This window comes from Lipotes vexillifer, unplaced genomic scaffold (assembly GCF_000442215.2).
Source record: "Lipotes vexillifer unplaced genomic scaffold, Lipotes_vexillifer_v1.1 scaffold666, whole genome shotgun sequence".
NCBI classification, from domain to species: Eukaryota; Metazoa; Chordata; class Mammalia; order Artiodactyla; family Lipotidae; genus Lipotes; species Lipotes vexillifer.
Window position 1 is genome coordinate 2,061,806 of NW_006787408.1, and position 18,051 is coordinate 2,079,856.

The window sequence follows — 18,051 nt, forward strand, 5'->3', positions numbered from 1 at the left end:
GGCTTTGGTCCTGGGGATTTTTTTTTTTTTTTTTTTTTTTGAGCTTGCTTCGGAAATGGTCTGGCTCACATTGTTGCCCTCTCTGCCTCCTAATGGTGTTCTGATTCTCTACTGGTTTTGGCCAAAATAGGGGTGTAAATCCATTTTTTTCTTCATTTAACCAGGACAGATAAGGACTTTTACTGTCAAAAACAAAATGAAATAACCAAAGCAAACAGACAAAACAAAACAAAACCAGAGTGGAAATGGCAACCAGAACCTCCCCCCCGCAAGTGAAGAAACTGGGGTCCAACATAGAACAGGCTTCTGCTCTTTACTCCGTGTGGACTGGTTGGCACATGTACGGAACATCTCCAGCGCCCTTTTTTCACTCTGGCCCTGGTTACCTCATGCCTTAGGTGGCTTCCTACAGGTGCCAGCTTCACCTGGAGGCCCAAGGACCTCGCCTACCTCCATTCCCAGGAGCTGGCCGGAAGGAGCTTCCTGTTTCTAAGCCCTGCCCTTTCCTTGAGGGTCCCATTTCCAGGCTGAATGAATCTCCAGACCAGACCAGCTCGCCACCCCAGTTCCCAGTGAGATTTTTGTTGATGAACCAGCATCCAGATATTCCTGCAGGCAGGTAAACTTTGTCCCCAGTTTCTTCTATTGTGTGTGGATTCGCTTTCTACCTTGAAAGAAACTCAGAACATTAAAACTCTTGAGGACTTCATTCTCAGCCAGTGTGAATGGAGTGCAGCCTTTTAACAGAAGAAAGAGACCAGTTTCCAAAGAGCTGTGAGCGTGTGTCATCTCCCTGTAGACTTATTTTCAATTTCCAGGCATCTGCGATTGGTGTGGACATCAAGCCTGTGCTAGCTTTATCTTCCACAAATGCTCCATTGGGTACCACATACATGTGAGCAGTCCCCACTCATTTTGTGGGCAAGCTTCTGGACAAGAGGTTAAAATAGGATTTTGTGTGTGATTATCTACTTCAGAGATGTACATTAAAGTGCCCAGATCATGGGTAGGTGAATTTGATGGAATCTTTTTTCGACCAGAATCCCAAATTGTATTTCGATTCTTATTTTAGTAAAGTTAATGTAATCTGGCTTGATATCAAACAGGAATCTCCAGTTGGGGGCTGGGAGTGAAGGGAAGGGGCTGTTTGGGGGGAGTGTCCCCCCCTCCCCCCCAGTCAGCATGGGGATATGGCTCCCTGGGGGGAGCGGGGGGAGGTGACAGCCTTGATTTTGCCCAACATCTCTGCTAACGATGCGGTGCTCAAGTAAACAGCACGTTAATGGACTTCCCAGATATGTGAAATTCAGCAGCTGTTGCAAACAGCAGTGAGCACAGGAAAAAAAAAAAATTATAGAGGAAGAGAGAAGGGAAGAGGAAAGAGCGGAAGAGGAGGGGAGAGAGGTCCACAATGTGAGCAGGAAACAACAAGGATGAGATTCCATTTTTCAAATCCAAATTCTTGTATCTGGGCATGATTGCAAATGCGCGGAGCTTAGGAATCCATCTGGAAAACCCACCAATCTGAGGAAGCCCCCGAGGGCGACCAAGGGCAGCTGTGTGGCCTGGAGTCCTCTGGGTTTCTTCGGATCTGGCTGTGCATGTAGGGGTGAACCGAACAGGCATCATATAGAGAGGCAATAGGTGCTTACACCCCTTTTGAGAGAATGAACATCCATGACTTTCAAAATTCACCATTAGTCTTAGGTTAAGATTTATGTATTGTCCAGGGAGTGGTAACAAATTATGCCTTGTCAGTTAATTATAAGACCCTTTATGAACTGCCCCCAGTTTTATCTTTTTAACCTCGTCTATTTCTATTTTTACTGGATACCCTACACCACAGGCAAGTGGTGTGGTTTGCTGTTGCCATAACATCTTATTCTTTGCCTCTGCTTGGAAGCTCTGCCCTACGCCCCCCACCCCCGACCCTCCTCCCTGTCTTACTGGCCTTTGCAGGCAGAGGAGGGGCTTCCCCAAAGCCCCAGAACTCACCCCCTGTAGCCCTTTTGCACTTAACTCTGTTGGGGCATTTACCTCACTGCCTTCTCATTATCTGATTCCTTGTCTCTCTCTCCAGCATCTCTAAGGTAGGAACAAAATGGACCTCTGTTTTTTTTCTTTCCCTCTATCAATCCTGTTGTCTTAAATTGTTGCGTTGATACTGTAAGAACTCAGTAAAGGTTGAGGGAGTGAATGCGTTACGAGTTACAAAGTGAGAGTGAAGGAATGGCCAGATGGCCTTCCTGCGTGGTACCACACAGAGCTCCTCAGGTTGAGGGGCTGCTGATGGGGGCTGAAGGACCAGTCCCCGTGCTGGGTCACTATAGGCATAGCTCTGCTGTCCTCATCAATACACAGGCCAAGCTTGCTTTAGCCATGGTGACTGTTTAAAGCTGATCTCAAGGAGACCTGCCGTGTTTTTGATGGTCCTGGAGAATTTCAGAAGCATATAGGTGTGTGTGGTATTCAGGGTTGAGCAGGGTGTTAAAAGTACGAAATTAAATCCTCAGAAAGTAGTGGCTTTGAGGAGACTGTGTGTGGCTGGCAGCCGCCGAGGAAGGTGTGAAGTGGAAACACCCCTTAGGGCCCTGGGAAACTCTAGTGCCAATGTCGCCTCTTGTGTCTACTGGCGAGTGAAGACATTTGTTTCCCACACTGATGAGGGCTGGATGCAGGGTGCGGGGAGCTGTGGAGTTGAGGGGGTAGCGCTGGGTGAGAGCCCTTTGGTTCTCAGCGATTGCCAGCCATGGGTTGGGCTGGAGAGGGGAAGCAGGCTGGGCCCAGCCTGTGAAGGTGGAAGGCTTAGGTCACAAGGCTAATGACTGCCCTCAACTAACCAGGCTGCTTGGGGCTGAGGATAAACTGGTTAGCTGAGTTTTCTTTCCAAGGACAGAGGACTAAGGTCTGAGCCCCCCCCCCCCCCCCCACGAGAGCCGGGAGCTGTGCTAAGAGTCAGGAAGACAGCTGTGAGCAAAGCAGGGAGGTGCTCGCGGTCGGATAGCAGAGAGAGACACCTATCAGATAATCCCAAAACAAATGGAAAATTGCAACAGTGATGAGGGTGATGAGGGAGAGAGATGGTGTGCAGAGATCCTGAAGTAGGGGGTTTTGACCTGGTCTGGGAGATCAGGGAAGGCTCCCTGGGGTCAGGTGCTTGAGCTCCTCGGAGGAGTTGAGCAAAGAGCTGGGGAGAGGAGGTCAGAAGCAGAGGGAGCCGCAGGAGAAGCACAGCACTGTTGATCTTTTTTTATTGTATTTTTTATTTTTTCATTTAAACATCTTTATTGGAGTATAATTGCTTTACAATGGTGTGTTAGTTTCAGCTTCACAACAAAATGAATCGGTTATATATATACGTATGTTCCCATATCTCTTCCCGCTTGCATCTCCCTCCCTCCCACCCTCCCTATCCCACCCCTCTAGGTGGTCACAAAGCACCGAGCTGATCTCCCTGTGCCATGCGGCTGCTTCCCACTAGCTATCTACCTTACGTTTGGTAGTGTATATATGTCCATGCCTCTCTCTCGCTTTGTCACGGTTTACCCTTCCCCCTCCCCATATCCTCAAGTCCATTCTCTAGTAAGTCTGTGTCTTTATTCCTGTTTCACCCCTAGGTTCTTCATGACATTTTTTTTTCTTAGATTCCATATATATGTGTTAGCATACGGTATTTGTCTCTCTCTTTCTGACTTACTTCACTCTGTATGACAGACTCTAGGTCTATCCACCTCATTACAAATAGCTCAATTTCGTTTCTTTTTATGGCTGACTGTTGATCTTTGATGTCATAGACTCCTTCACGGTATTTGAGTCTGTGCTTCCACCTGGCTGAGGATAATCTAGGAAGTGAAACTGAACGTTGCTATGACCAGGACCTTGTAGGACCTTGAGGTCATCACTCTCTCACAGGTGGGTGTTATGAGTTGAATTGTGTCCCCCTCCCCTAATTTAAGGTATGTTAAATTCCTAACCCAGGATACCTTAGTATTGACCTAGTATCTCAGAATATGACCTTCTTTGGAAGTAGGGTCTTTGCAGATGTAATCAACTTACGGTGAGGTCATTAGTGTGGCCTCCAATCCAATATGATTGGTATACTTATATAAAGGGGGAATTTGGACACAAAGACAGATGCAGGGAGAAGATGGCTATGTGAGGATGGACGCAGGGGTTGGTATGATGCTGCCACAGCCAAGGAACACCTAGGGCTACCAGAAGCTAGAAGAGGCAAGGAAGGGTTCTCTTTTAGAGGCTTTGGAGAGAGCACAGCCCTGCCAACACCTTAATTTCAGACTTCCAGTCTCTAGAACTGCAAGAGAATGCATCTCTGTTGTTTTAAGTCACCCAGTTTGTGGTTCTTTGTTGTGGCAGCCCTAGGAAACTAATACAGTGAGGAAGAAAGGAAAATGAGGGCTTGTGTTGAAGATTAAACATAAGATATTTACACCTAGAACAAGACCTGAAAAATAATATAGTCCAGTAACTATTGTTATCTTATTGGGTAGATTCCATTTTGTTTTTCAGGTTTGTGTGTGTGTGTGTGTGTATGCATGCACACATACTTTGTGTTTCTTTTTGTAAAAACTGGAAAAACTCAAAAGTTAAATCGGGCTGCCTTATATAGATAGACTATTGATAACTACGGTAGAGAATCTTTTACTTCCTTATGCTCAAAAAAATGCCCTGGTCAGTCCACCTATGGTAAGATCTCTGGCCCTTTATCAGAGGACAGAGCTTTAAAATGCAGGTGCCCTGGGAGGTAGGTCACAGTGACTTGCAGAGGCACTAGCGGATAAATGATTGATTCCCCACATCCTCTGGGGACAATTTTGATCTAGAGAGGGGAGAGCACAGAGCCTACTAGGGCAATAAAGGCCTGAACTACAGAAGAGGCCATTCCAGAAGGGATAACACAGTGAAGAAAGAAAGTTTTGCCCAACTCCGTTGTAGGTTAACCCAGGCATGGCCCCAGGTGAAGGCGGAATTCTTCCTATTGGTCCAGGCAGCTTCCCATTCCCACTTACATTCCAGGCTGATAAAGGCCCATCTTTTACCTCAGTGTTTTAGAAAACATCTGAATTCTTAGACATCAATGGGTCTGGATTATTTCCTTCCTTCCTTGGTATCTGAAAATTAGACTCACCTAGCAATACAAAATCACAAAGCAAATACAAAGGTGAGTAAACCTGAAATGGGCAGTTACCAATGCAGCCTGAATCAACGTGGTTTTGGTAGCTGGCAAGGAGGCCTTGGTGTCAGGTGGCCTGGGGTTCTAGTCCTAGCCCTTGGATAAGTTATTTGCCTTTTGTCAGTGTCAGCGTCCTCATCTGTAAGATAAAGATGATAGTACCTGCCACTGCATGCAGTCCTGTGCTGGTGATCAAATGAGAGCATCAGTAAGTTGCCAAGTCAGATGTTGCTGTGTTTACTCGGAGCTGTGGGATTTATGTCTCCTGAAGGTTGATCTCTGGGATCTAGTTTTTCTTTTTTCTATTTTTTTTCCAGTTTTGTTGAGGTATGGTTGACAAAAATTATATATGCACATATCCTTTGATGTATAATGTGGTTACATCGGATAAACTCATCGTTAGTTGAAGATACCAAGTCGAAAATACTTTTAATACACCTAACCTATTGACCATTGTAGCTTAGCCTCACCTACCTTAAATGTGCTCAGAACATTTACATTAGCTTGCAGTTGGGGAAAATCATCTAACACAAAGCCTACTTTATGTTCCCCCTTGTGATCATGTGGCTGACTGGGAGCTGCGGCTCGCTGCCCTGCCCAGCATCACAAGAGAGTATATATTGCATATTGATATCTTGGGAAAAGATCAAAATTCAAAAATCAAAGTACAACTTCTGCTGAATGTGTGTCAATCTCATACCATCGTAAGGTCGAAAAATCCTAAGTCGAACCATCATAAGTCAGGGCCATCTGTATTTAGGTTATGCAACATGATTTTTTTTAAAGGTGTACAATGTGATGATTTAACATACGTATACATTGGGATCATTGTGAGGTGATTGTGAAACGCTTACTACAATCAGATTAACATATCCGTCACCTCACATAGTTACTGGGTTTTTTTTATGGTGAGAACACTTAAGATTTACTCTCTTAGCAAATATCAAGTATACAATACAGTGTTATTAACTATAATCACCATGTTGTACATTAGATCCCCAGAATTTATTCATCTTATAACTGTACCCTTGGACCAATATCTCCCCATTTCCCCCACCCCACCCCCAGCCCCTGGAAACCACAGTTCAACTCTCTGGTTCTATGAGTTTGACTTTTTTAGATTCCACAAATGAGTGAGATGATACACTATTTGTCTTTCTGTGTCTGTCTTATTTCATTTAGCATAACGTCTTCCAGGTTCATCTGTGGTGTCGCAAATGTCAGGATTTCCTTCTTTTTTGTGTCTGAGTAATATTCCATTATATGTATGTCTCCCTTATCCACAGGGGATATGTTCTAAAACCTCCAGTGGATGCCTGAAACTTTGGAGAGTACCAAACCCTATATATACTATGTTTTTTCTATACATACATACCTATGATAAAGTTTAATTTATAAATTAGGCACAGTAAGAGATTAACAACAGTAACTAATAATAAAATAGAACAATTATATCAATATACTGTAATAAAATTATATGAATGTGGTCTCTTTCTCAAAATATCTTATTGCACAAATGTAATGCTTTTCCCTCTTAACTAAACAACAAGCACTATGGCTGTAATTTTTGCAGTTTGAGGTGCGAGCAAAACTAGCACACATTATTTTTCTTCACAATTTCTCACAGAAGATTCATTCTTATCATAGGTCTTAGCAACCTCAGCATATGATTTTTTTCCTTATCAAGTTGAGAACTTTCACCTTTTCACTTAAAGGAAACGCTTTACGACTTCTCTTTGGCGTATCTGAATTGCCAGCATCACTACTCTTGCTGGCTTTGGGGCCACTGTGAAGTAAAATAAGGGTAACTTGAACATAAGCACTGAGATACCGCAACAGTTAATCTGATAACCAAGACAGCTACTAAGTGACTAAGGGGCGAGATATGCTGGCCAAATGGGCAGGATGGAGCGGGATAGCGTGACATTTCATCACCCTGCTCAGAATGGCGTGTGATTGAAAACTTATGAATTGTTTATTTCTGATATTTTCCATTTAATATTTTGGGACCACAGTTGACCACAGGTAACTGAAACTGCAGAAAGTGAAACCGAGGCTAACAGGGGACTACTGTATAGATACCACATTTTTTCTTTTTTTAAATTGAAATCTAGCTGATGTACAATATTATATGTTACAGGTATACAATATAGTGATTCACAATTTTTAAAAGTTACTCTCCATTTATAGTGATTATAAAATATTAACTATATTCCCCACGTTGTACAATGTATCCTTGCAGCTTATTTTATACATAATAGTTTGTACCTCTTAATCATCTACCCCTATATTGCCCCTCCCCGCTTCTCTCTCCCCACCCGTAACCACCAGTTTGTTCTCTGTATCTGTGAATCTGCTTCTTTTTTGTTATATTCACTAGTTTGTTGTAATTTTTAGATTCCACATATCAGTGATATCACACAGTATTTGTCTTTCTCTGTTTGACTTATTTCAGTAAGCATAATACTCTCCAAGTCCATCCATGTTGTTGAAAATGGCAGAATTTCATGCTTTTTTATGGCTGAGTTGTACTCCATTGTATGTATATATCTTTTCGAATTAGTGTTTTAGTTTTTTTCTGATATATACCCAAGAGTGGAATTGCTGGGTCATTTGGTAGTTCTATTTTTAGTTTTTTGAGAAACCTCAATACTGTTTCCCACAGTGGCTCCACCAATTTACATTCCCACCAACGGTGTATGAGAGTTCCCTTTTCTCCACATCCTTGTCAACATTTGTTATTTGTGTTCTTTTTGATGGTAGCTGTTCGATATCTCTTTGAGGATTTTTGTGTGTGTGTGTGGTACGCAGGCCTCTCACTGTTGTGGCCTCTCCCATTGCGGAGCACAGGCTCCGGACACGCAGGCTCAGTGGCCATGGCTCATGGGCCTAGCCGCTCCACAGCATGTGGGATCTTCCCGGACCGGGGCACGAACCCGTGTCCCCTGCATCGGCAGGTGGACTCTCAACCACTGCGCCACCAGGGAAGGCCTCTTTGTGGTTTTTATTTGCATTTCTCTGATGGTTAGTGATGAGCATCTTTTCATGTGCCTGTTGGCCATCTGCGTGAACTCTTTGGAAAAACGTCTGTTGAGGTCTTCTGCCCATTTTTTAATTGGATTGTTTGTTTTTTTGAGGTTGAGTTGTATGAGCTGTTTATGTATTTTAGATATTAACCCCTTATCGGTCATATCGTTTCCATGTCATTTTTTAATCCATATCTGTTGATGGGTACTTAGGTAGTTTCCATAGCTTGGCTACTTAAAGCACCTAGTTTTGTACCTGATTCCATAGATAGTTATTGAATGACTAATGAATGAGATTTAGCCAATGTTCTACAACAGTGGTATCCAAATTATTATTATATTTTAGTAGTAGGAATCCTCCTCCCCTTTTTTCCCTAAATAAAGCTCTAGGGGAATCCCGGCACATACGGTAGATCCAAGAGGAGCTTCTCTTGTTGAACACAGGGCAAGGGCTACCTCTCTTTGTCCCCATTCCCTTTCCTTCATCCTGCTGAAGACAACTCCCTAGAACGAGCAATTTGAAAACCTTATACTGACCATAGGACTGAAAACTCTACTGGAACCAGAAAGGATTTTTGCTTTTTGCTTTTTCAGGAAGTCGGTCCTTACTCCTAACTAAAAATCTTAAAATTTAGCTGTTCTTAGTAAGGGTGGAATGTGTTGGGCCTCAGCTTCTGTGTAATTATGTTTTGCATTCCTGGTGACTGTTGTTATGTTCTCCCTACCTGAGTTAAAGACCACAATACCATTTCCTTTCCTCCTAAGTTTTATTCTCTAGCCCGCAAATGAACACCTCGATTTGACACTCCTGGAGGGCAGGGCTCATTTGGAATTTCCTGAGCACCTCCCACTTGAAGGACACACAGAGGCCCTCTGTTCATGTTCATGGAATGATTCTTCTTTGGATTTTTTTTTTATTGTCCTAAATAGAAAGCTCCACTTATGCTTGTAAAGATTCTTTCCTAGAACATTTGTTTTGTCTTTAAAAAGACAATAATTGGGCTTCTGTCACAATCTTTGGAAAACTATCTTTAACTATGCAGCCTGTTCACTTGCAACAAAACATTCATATTCTTTCCTCCATATGCTCACAGAAGATAAAGCTAAAATAGCTTGTGTTACAAGTATTAAAATGACAAACATGTCTCCAAATATCAAATGACTGGAATAGTACAGATTTAAATTCCACCTAGATTGGGAGGCATTATTACTGACAACAGTATTATTCCATCCATTCATCTATCTATCCATCCATCCATCCAACATTCATTGAGCATTTACTTGGGGCAGGCCCAGAAACACGTGAGTGATATATACCTGCATAGAAAAAGGCCAAGGAAATCACGGCAGGGAGCAGTGTATAATATTTGAGATTATTAACATTTTACCTCCATTTAATTTCTTTCATTGTCTTTAGAATTAAATATAGGAAAAACAACTCTGTGTGCCTCTTCAGTGTAGTATATCTGAAGGACACTACTGGATTACTATGTAGGGGATGGTTTTCTGGCTTGTAGATTGTTCCATTTCTTTCCTTCCCCATCCCCTGAATATTCCATAGTACTTTTGGACTATGACCGTCAGTTTTTTTTTTTTTTTTTAGATGGAACTTCAAACATTTAATTACCAAACAGTGTAAGAAGTACAAAAACAAATGCATAGGAAGTATGCAAGGTTCAGTGGTAGCACAAGGAAGAAAGTGACCAAAACTTGAAAAAGAGGTGCCCAGAGAAATTATTACAGAGAAAACATTTTTTAAATTAATTAATTAATTATTTAACCTCTTTATTGGAGTATAATTTTTTACAATGGTGTGTTAGTTTCTGCTGTATAACAAAGTGAATCAGCTACACATACACATATATCCCCATATCTCCTTCCTCTTGCGCCTCCCTCCCACCCTCCCTATCCCACCCCACTAGGTGGTCCCAAAGCACTGAGCTGATCTCCCCATGCCATGCAGCTGCTTCGCACTAGCTATCTATTTTACATTTGGTAGTGTATATGGGTCAATGCAACTCTCTCACTTCGTCCCAGCTTACCCTTCCCCCTCCCCATTCCTCAAGTCCATTCTCTACATCTGCATCTTTATTCCTGTCCTGCCCCTAGGTTCTTCATAACCTTTTTTTTTTTTTAAGATTCGATATATGTGTGTTAACATACGGTATTTGCTTTTCTCTTTCTGACTTACTTCACTCTGTATGACAGACTCTAGGTCCATCCACCTCACTACAAATAACTCAATTTCATTTCTTTTTATGGCTGAGTAATATTCCCTTGTATATATGTGCCACATCTTCTTTATCCTTTCATCTGTTGACGGGCACCTAGGTTGCTTCCATGTCCTGGCTATTGTAAATAGTGCTGCAATGAACATTGTGGTACATGACTCTTTTTGAATTATGGTTTTCTCAGGGTATATGCCCAGTAGTGGGATTGCTGGGTCATATGGTAGTTCTATTTGTAGTTTTTTAAGGAGCCTCCATGCTGTTCTCCATAGTGGCTGTACCAATTTACATTCCCACCAACAGTGCAAGAGGGTTCTCTTTTCTCCACACCCTCTCCAGCATTTATTGTTTGTAGAGTTTTTGATGATGGCCATTCTGACCGGTGTGAGGTGATCCCTCATTGTAGTTTTGATTTGCATTTCTTTAATGATTAGTGACGTTGAGCATCCTTTCATGTGTTTGTTGGCAATCTGTATATCTTCTTTGGAGAATTGTCTGTTTAGATCTTATGACCGTCTCTTTTCAGAGACTGGGCGGTTGGAGAGGAACAGGAAAGGAGGGACAAGTCTTTAGTTTAGATTTTGTTAGCAAATCCTAAAGTGAGTTTTCTGTATAAAATGTGACTTGGGGTCTTGCGGTTTTCCTGAGCCTGGCATTCTGGTGTGAGGACATGGCCTTTGCCAGCAGATCCACTTGAAGTACCCACTGGGAAGCACTAGTTATACCAATTACAGGCACAGCTTGTTTTATTGCACTTTGCTTTATTACAGTTCCCAGATTTTTTTTTTTTTTTTTAAATTGAAGGTTTGTGGCAACCCTGCATCAAGCAAGTCTATGGGTGACATTTTTCCAACAGTGTTTGCTCACTTCCTGTCTTTGTGGCACATTTTGGTAATTCTTACAATATTTCAAACTTTTTCATTATTATTAGTTTGTTATAGTGATCTGTGATCAGTGATCTTTGATGTTACCGTTGTAATCGTTTTGCGGAGCCATGCACCATGCCCGTATAAGATGGTGAACTTTATCAATAGACGTGTGTGTTCTGATTGCTCCACCGACTGGCTCTCCCCCTGTCTTGTTCCCTCTCCTCAGGCCTCCCTAGTCCCTGAGACACAACAATATTGACATTAGACCAGTTAATAACCCTACAGTGGCCTCTAAGTGTTCAAGTGAAAGGAGAGTTAGTCAGTATGGCAGCCTTCGTTATCGTCTTCTTTTAAGAAATGGACACAGCCATTCCAGCCTTCAGGAACCAGACTCTGATCAGTCATCAGCCATCAACATCGAGGTGAGATCCTACACCAGCAAAACGATTATGACTCACTGAAGACTCAGCACTTTTTTTAGCAATAAAGTACTTTAAAATTAAGATATGTCCATTATTGTTTAGACATAATGCTATGCACACTACCTAGACTACAGTTTCATGGAAACATAACTTTCATTTGTGGTGGGAAACCAAAAAATGTGTGTGACTTGCTTGACTGCAATATTCGCTTTATTGCAATGGTCTGGCACCAAACCTGCAATACCTCTGAGGTCTGCGTGTACTATCTGGGTATCTCATCCACCTCCTCTGAAGAATGGGCATCGTGGTACCAGTGTTGTAGAAGTCTGGTGAGAATGAGGTGCCTGGTATTGTGTCTGGAAAGTGTGGATACTCAGTAAATGTCAGTCTCTTCCTCCTCCTAATTTGTGAAGATACCAAACAAGATAACATAGTTTTAAGAACCTTTGATAACATAGTTCAGTGCCATATTTTAAGATTCTGTTGGAACTCCTGTACTTACCATTAAAGGCTATAAAACTTGGCCCGGGAGGACCAGGGGTCAAGAGGGTGGTCTTGAACTTACCAACTGTGGTGTAATGTCACCTTAAGTCATTCTCGGCCCCTCTTTTGCTCCCATTTTACCATCTGTCAGTTGGGAGCTGGGGTGGAGGGGCGGGGGTCCCCTCTTAGCCCCAGGGCAGCCGTGTGGTATGTATGAGATAATGGGATCAAGTATTTTGAGAAGTCTAAAGCTTACAAATGCTTGCAATTCACTATCATCACTATTTGGATAGGTTGAAATTAAATTTGAGCACCTCATTCACTATCACGTTTGGAGGCATATCTTTTTCACGCCACATTTAACGCATGCTTTGTCCCTGGATCTGTGGACATTGGCCCCATGTAACCCTAGGGACCTGAACTATTGCTGTACTTACAGGACATAATTTTATGTGAGGGGAAGTAGCAGCCTTTCTTTCACCTGCTTAAAACTCTAAGTTGCAGAAAAACTTGGCTCAGACTTTCCAAAATAAATTCACCTTTGAATTGAATCCAGGAGTGGAAAATTTTAGCTGGAAACGATGGCTTGTCAGAAAACGTAGGAATGACTGCAAAGCGGGGCATAGGTCCCCATCAGAGAAGGCTGGGTGTAATTGCAACCATACCATCCCCTGCCCTCCCCCCAAGTATAGGTTACAAGCTCCACAGGAGCGGGGAGGCAGGAAAAATCTTAAGAACTGTCTGTTTTTTCCACCGTCAGATCAACCTCAGGGCTTTAGCTTCTGGAGTGATGGGTGGGCTCGCTTTCATTTTATGGCTTTGATAGCATTTGACTCTATAATTATTCCTCTCAGCTGAATATCCCTGAATATTGTTTGACATGATGGTGGTATAGGTGGCTTTACCAGACATAATTCCTATAATCCACGGAGTGTTAAAAGAAGGTTCTTATTTTCAGATCAAATGCTGCTGACCTGATTAAGCCTCCTGTCTTGCCTTGGAGCAGAGGATAATCAGTTTGTCCAGCGCACTGGCTGGTGGGACGTGAGGGGCTTTTTTAAGATGGTTCTGAGGCTGCGTGTTGAGCCGGCTTGTATAACTATCAGATGTGTCAAGTTAGATGTATGCTTTGCAGCTCTGTGCCTGGCTTTCTATGCTCTGTTCACTCTGTCCCACAGGTCATTTTGCAGATAAAGGGATCTCTGGTCCTGCTTGAATTTTCCATTGTTTGAGGACTGGAAACCGTTTCTACCAGGGATTTCACCTGAACAGAAATGTGTCCAGATGAAAGCTGGGGGGGGGGGGGGGAAAGGGACGATTCTGAGTTGATGCTGGGGTAGAAATGCCACAGGGCTGGCGGGGAGGCTAGGGCTTAACAGCTGCTGTCATAGTTGGCAAGAAAAGTAGAGGCTATGAAGTGAAATATTACACAGAATTGCTCTAGACTCTCACTGGAAAACTTTTTTCCCCTTCCAACAGAGGAAGTAAGTACACGGTAATGGTAATGAGAAAATAAGTCTCTGAAAGTGTCCTGTTTTTCTTCATTCTCATCTTTCCCTTCTTTCCCCTGAATCCTCTCTGCCCTTGTTTCAGGCCTTACCCAATCTGTCAACCAGTCTGGAAAGGTATCTGGAAACCTGGGCTCAGCCCTGGCAAGAGTCAGACTGGAATCCAGAATGATCTTTGCTCTTTTGCTTCTGTTCTGAATGAACAGTTTGCAGGTGTCACAGCCTCCACTGTCTCATCCCAGCAGTGTCTTCTCTCCTGTTCATCCCGAGGTAGCATTTTGTGTTGGCTGCAGGAGAGATGAGACCCACCACTGTGAATTAAATTCCAGCAGAAGAAAAATGGGAACCCCTGTCTTCTGAGTGTGAGAGAATCTGAGACCACTATAGGGGATTCATAGGGAAGAAATACCTTTCATCTGATCAGTGTCTTTTAGTTGCCAAAGTGCTTCCCTATTCTGTACTCTTCTGAGCAAGAAACTGGCATATTGGGGTGGTTAAATAACTTGCTGAAGATCCCAAACCAAATAAGTGATGATAGACAGAAACCTGTTTTGCCTTTCATGAGTCAGTTCTCCACTTTTACTTGGGAACTGGCTCGTTTCCCTCAAGGACTGGGGTCCGCACCAAGTGTGGAATCTGTGATTTTTTCTGACTGTGTGTTCCTCGCAGTTCAAGGATACCACAGCTGAGTCTGCGAGAGTCGGCTTCTCTGCAGTGGAAGTGATCCTCGTGGATGACAGTTCACTGTTTTACATGCAGATGTTTCTTGATTAGAGCGTGCATCCCAGAACATACCGAGCCTATGTCTGGCACAGGCTTCTGCCTCAGGACCCATTTCTTAAATGTGGAGGCATTTCTTAAATGCCACGTTGCTTCGACTCATTGAGGCGGAGCCTTTGCCAGATTGTAATTGTTATCAAACATCTGAATTTGCTGGAGAGGCATGAAGGGTGAGTGGATAATAACACCTTATATTCTCGTAGAAAGCATTATACTTTCCAGAGCCATTTACACATTGATTATCTCATTCTAACTTCCGAACAGCTTTTATTATCTCCATTTGACAGATGGGGAAAAAATGGAGACAGAGAATCTGTCACTTGCCCAAGGTCACAAAGCCAACTAATAGCTGTGCTTGCTTTTTGATCTCTCCCCTCTGTCGGCCCCTTTGGTGGTGGAGGGGCTTTGTCTGTCCCCTGAAGTCAAGGGTGTTCTCACCGACGTTTTTCCTGGCTCCCTGCTTTGGAGATGCTGCAGTGGGGGAGGGAGAATGCTTCTTCTGTGGCTTCTCATGTCTGTGGGACACAGTTCGTGATGAATATGAAATAAAATGGAAACAGCTCCTTCTTTCTTCCCACACAGATGAGGCGAGAGTCTGCCTCTGACGTGAGAGCTGGGCATGGGGGCGGGTATGGGGGCAGAGGAGGCTCTGGCTGTCCCCTTCTCCTTGCTTCCCCGCCTGCAAAGTGGATCAGGGAATCCCAGGCATGAAGCTCCGGTGAGTCAGACCGTGGTGTTCCTGCAAGACGGCTGGTGCCCGGCACCCCTGCAGGCCCCAGTCCTCCCCTCCTCCTGTTCAACAGACACGCACGGGGGGCCTTGCTCTGTGACAGGCCACGTGCGAGGAACGTGGGGCTGCTGCATGAGCCGCCACACGGTTCTTGCCCTCGATGAGTTCCCGGTCTGCTACAATCTGTCCCTCTCGCTCCTCCCTGCATGTCATAGCCCGGACACTGAGGGCCATCAGATTCCCTTTAAAGTCACCTGGGCAGAGCAAGTCGCCAACTTAAGCTGGAGCTCCAGTCTAGGACCATCAAGTGCCACAGAGCAAAGGCGTGAGGTCGGTGGCAGCAGGTGGCCTTTGTGTCCACCAAAGCCTGTTTCTTCTGTTCCCTGGGTAAAGAGCTAGACTGCACCTCCCAGCTTCCCTTATGGGCAGGTATGGCCAGGTGTGGCCAGGTGGCTAAATCCTGGCCAGTGGAAGATGGATGAAAGGGATAAGTGGCTCTTCTGGGCTAGCCCGTAAACCCTCCAGGGCCACGCCCCATGCGCCTTCCACCTCCGTTGGCTTGTATCAGCCAGTTGTGGTCACCGTGGGGGCCATGAGTTGAAGGTGGCAGAGTCACAAGGAGGAAGGAGCCATGGTCTTCACATCCCATGTGGATGGCAGTGCACGGTGGGACTTCAATTGCCTTGAGCCCCTGAAGATCTGGGGATTTCCCTGCTTCCCTAATAGGCCAGTTTTACCAACAGAGATGCTGGCTTGAGTCAGGAACATGGAATCAGTCTGGATGAGACAAGTGAGGTTGTGGAACTTTTTGGGCTGCTTCTTCTAGACTCATGCTCAGGCCTGGAGCCACCTCCAGTGTGAACACGTAGGAGGTGAGGACTCGCAATCTCCACTTCCGAAAGAGGAAATTGAGCCTGAGGTCTCTAGGGACTGCCAGAGCTTGGTGGCAGGTGCTGGTCTGGAACAGCCTGCGCTGGGGCCGGTGCACGGCAGGCCCTGCCAACCCCGGGTGGCAGCTGCTTCAGCCATGCCGAGACCTAGATGCCGGGCTCCCAGCCTCCCTGGGGCATGGCCAACAGGCTGAGGTGGTCGCAGCTGCTCCAGATCCAACAGCCCTTGGTTCTTCCTCCTTTCCCACACCAGCCAGCTACCGTGACCTTGGACAAGACCCTTCTCTGGTCCTCAGCATGATTCTTTTCCTGCCCAGTGGGCTGGGTGTGCACTGGATGATTTTGGATATTTCTGAGTGTGAATTTTGAACGCTTTAGTATAAACTACACCCCAGGAATTTCTAGCATTCTTGGGCCATGCCACCCCATCCTGGATTCCAAGGCCCTGACTCTGCCTTGGGATAGCTGCTGTGGCACGTTGTTGAATAGCACTGCAACTTTCCCTGTGACCCGAAATCAGTAACTTTCAACTTTAAAAAAATCTATAAACTCTTAAAAGAAATAGAAACATCTCATCCCCATCCCTGGCCTCCATGAACTTGTGCGTGATGGTATCCTCCACCATGAGACGTGAGATGTCTCATGTTGCCCCCAGCCCATTTATCTTATTTGACAAACATATATATAGCACTGCCTAGGTGTGATGCACTGTTCTCAGAGCTTTCTATATATTAACTCATTGAATCCCCATAACCTGATGAGGCAGGTACTATTATTATCCTCCTATAACTGGGGAGAAAACTGAGGCCTAGAGAGATGAAGGAACATGCCCAAGTCTCTAAGCCAGTAAGTGGTCAAGCTGGGATTTGAACCCAGGGAGTCTGGCTTCAAAGTCCACACCCTTGACCGCTGTGATACTCAGCCTCTCATAAGTGCTCCTTCAAAGTCCCACAGAACCTATAAAATGTCCTCCTGGCGGTTTTGCCCTCCTGCTTCAGAATCACTGCCTTAAATGGTCTGGTCTTAGCTAAAGCCTGGTGAATTTTTTAGCCCTGTTTCCTTCGGTAAAATTCCCTGCATGTTTTCCTCCGTAGGAAGCCAGTCCATAGATTAATGATTCCATGGCCAGGCCCCAGGCCAGGACTCCCAGTCCCGAGAAGTGGCAGGAGAAGGCTCTGGACATTGCGGCTCCAACATGGCCCAGAGTGTGCCTGGGGCCTGGGGCGCTGCTGTCACCAGGATTTACAGCTGTTGCTAACTGACATCTTGTTTTTGCCAAGACCAATCGGTGAAGCCCGGACCTGACTGAGATATCATTGTTTGCCAGCCCCCTGCCCCGTTCCCAGTGCCACGGCCTGCAGATCCTCACCCCCAAGGGATCGGGGTGTTTTATTGCCCAGCTGACAGGGTCTGACTTGTATGCCAGGCTGAGCAGGGGTGCTGGGAGAGAGGGGAACTTGCCTTCTCTCTTCTCTGCTTAACACTGGGTAGAAAAACCTATTCCGGCTGCTTGCCCACTCCTCTCAGCATCCAGCCTTCCTCTGGGTTGCTGCTCCTTCTGTTTTTCGTACTTTTAGAATGAAGGGAGAGGGGAGAGCAGTTAAAAGCAGTCACACAGCGTGTTAAAAGCAGACTGCAGGGTGCAGTTTGTAACTCTACCACTTACTAGAATGTGTAACTTTGGGCGAAGTGCTGGTTCTCTCTGTTTCTCGGTTTCTTTACCTACAAAACAGGCACAAAAAGAGTGCCTACCCAGGGCTTCCCTGGTGGCGCAGTGGTTGAGAGTCCGCCTGACGATGCAGGGGACACGGGTTCGTGCCCCGGTCTGGGAAGATCCCACATGCCGCGGAGCGGCTGGGCCCGTGAGCCATGGCCGCTGGGCCTGCGCGTCCGGAGCCTGTGCTCCGCAACGGGAAAGGCCACA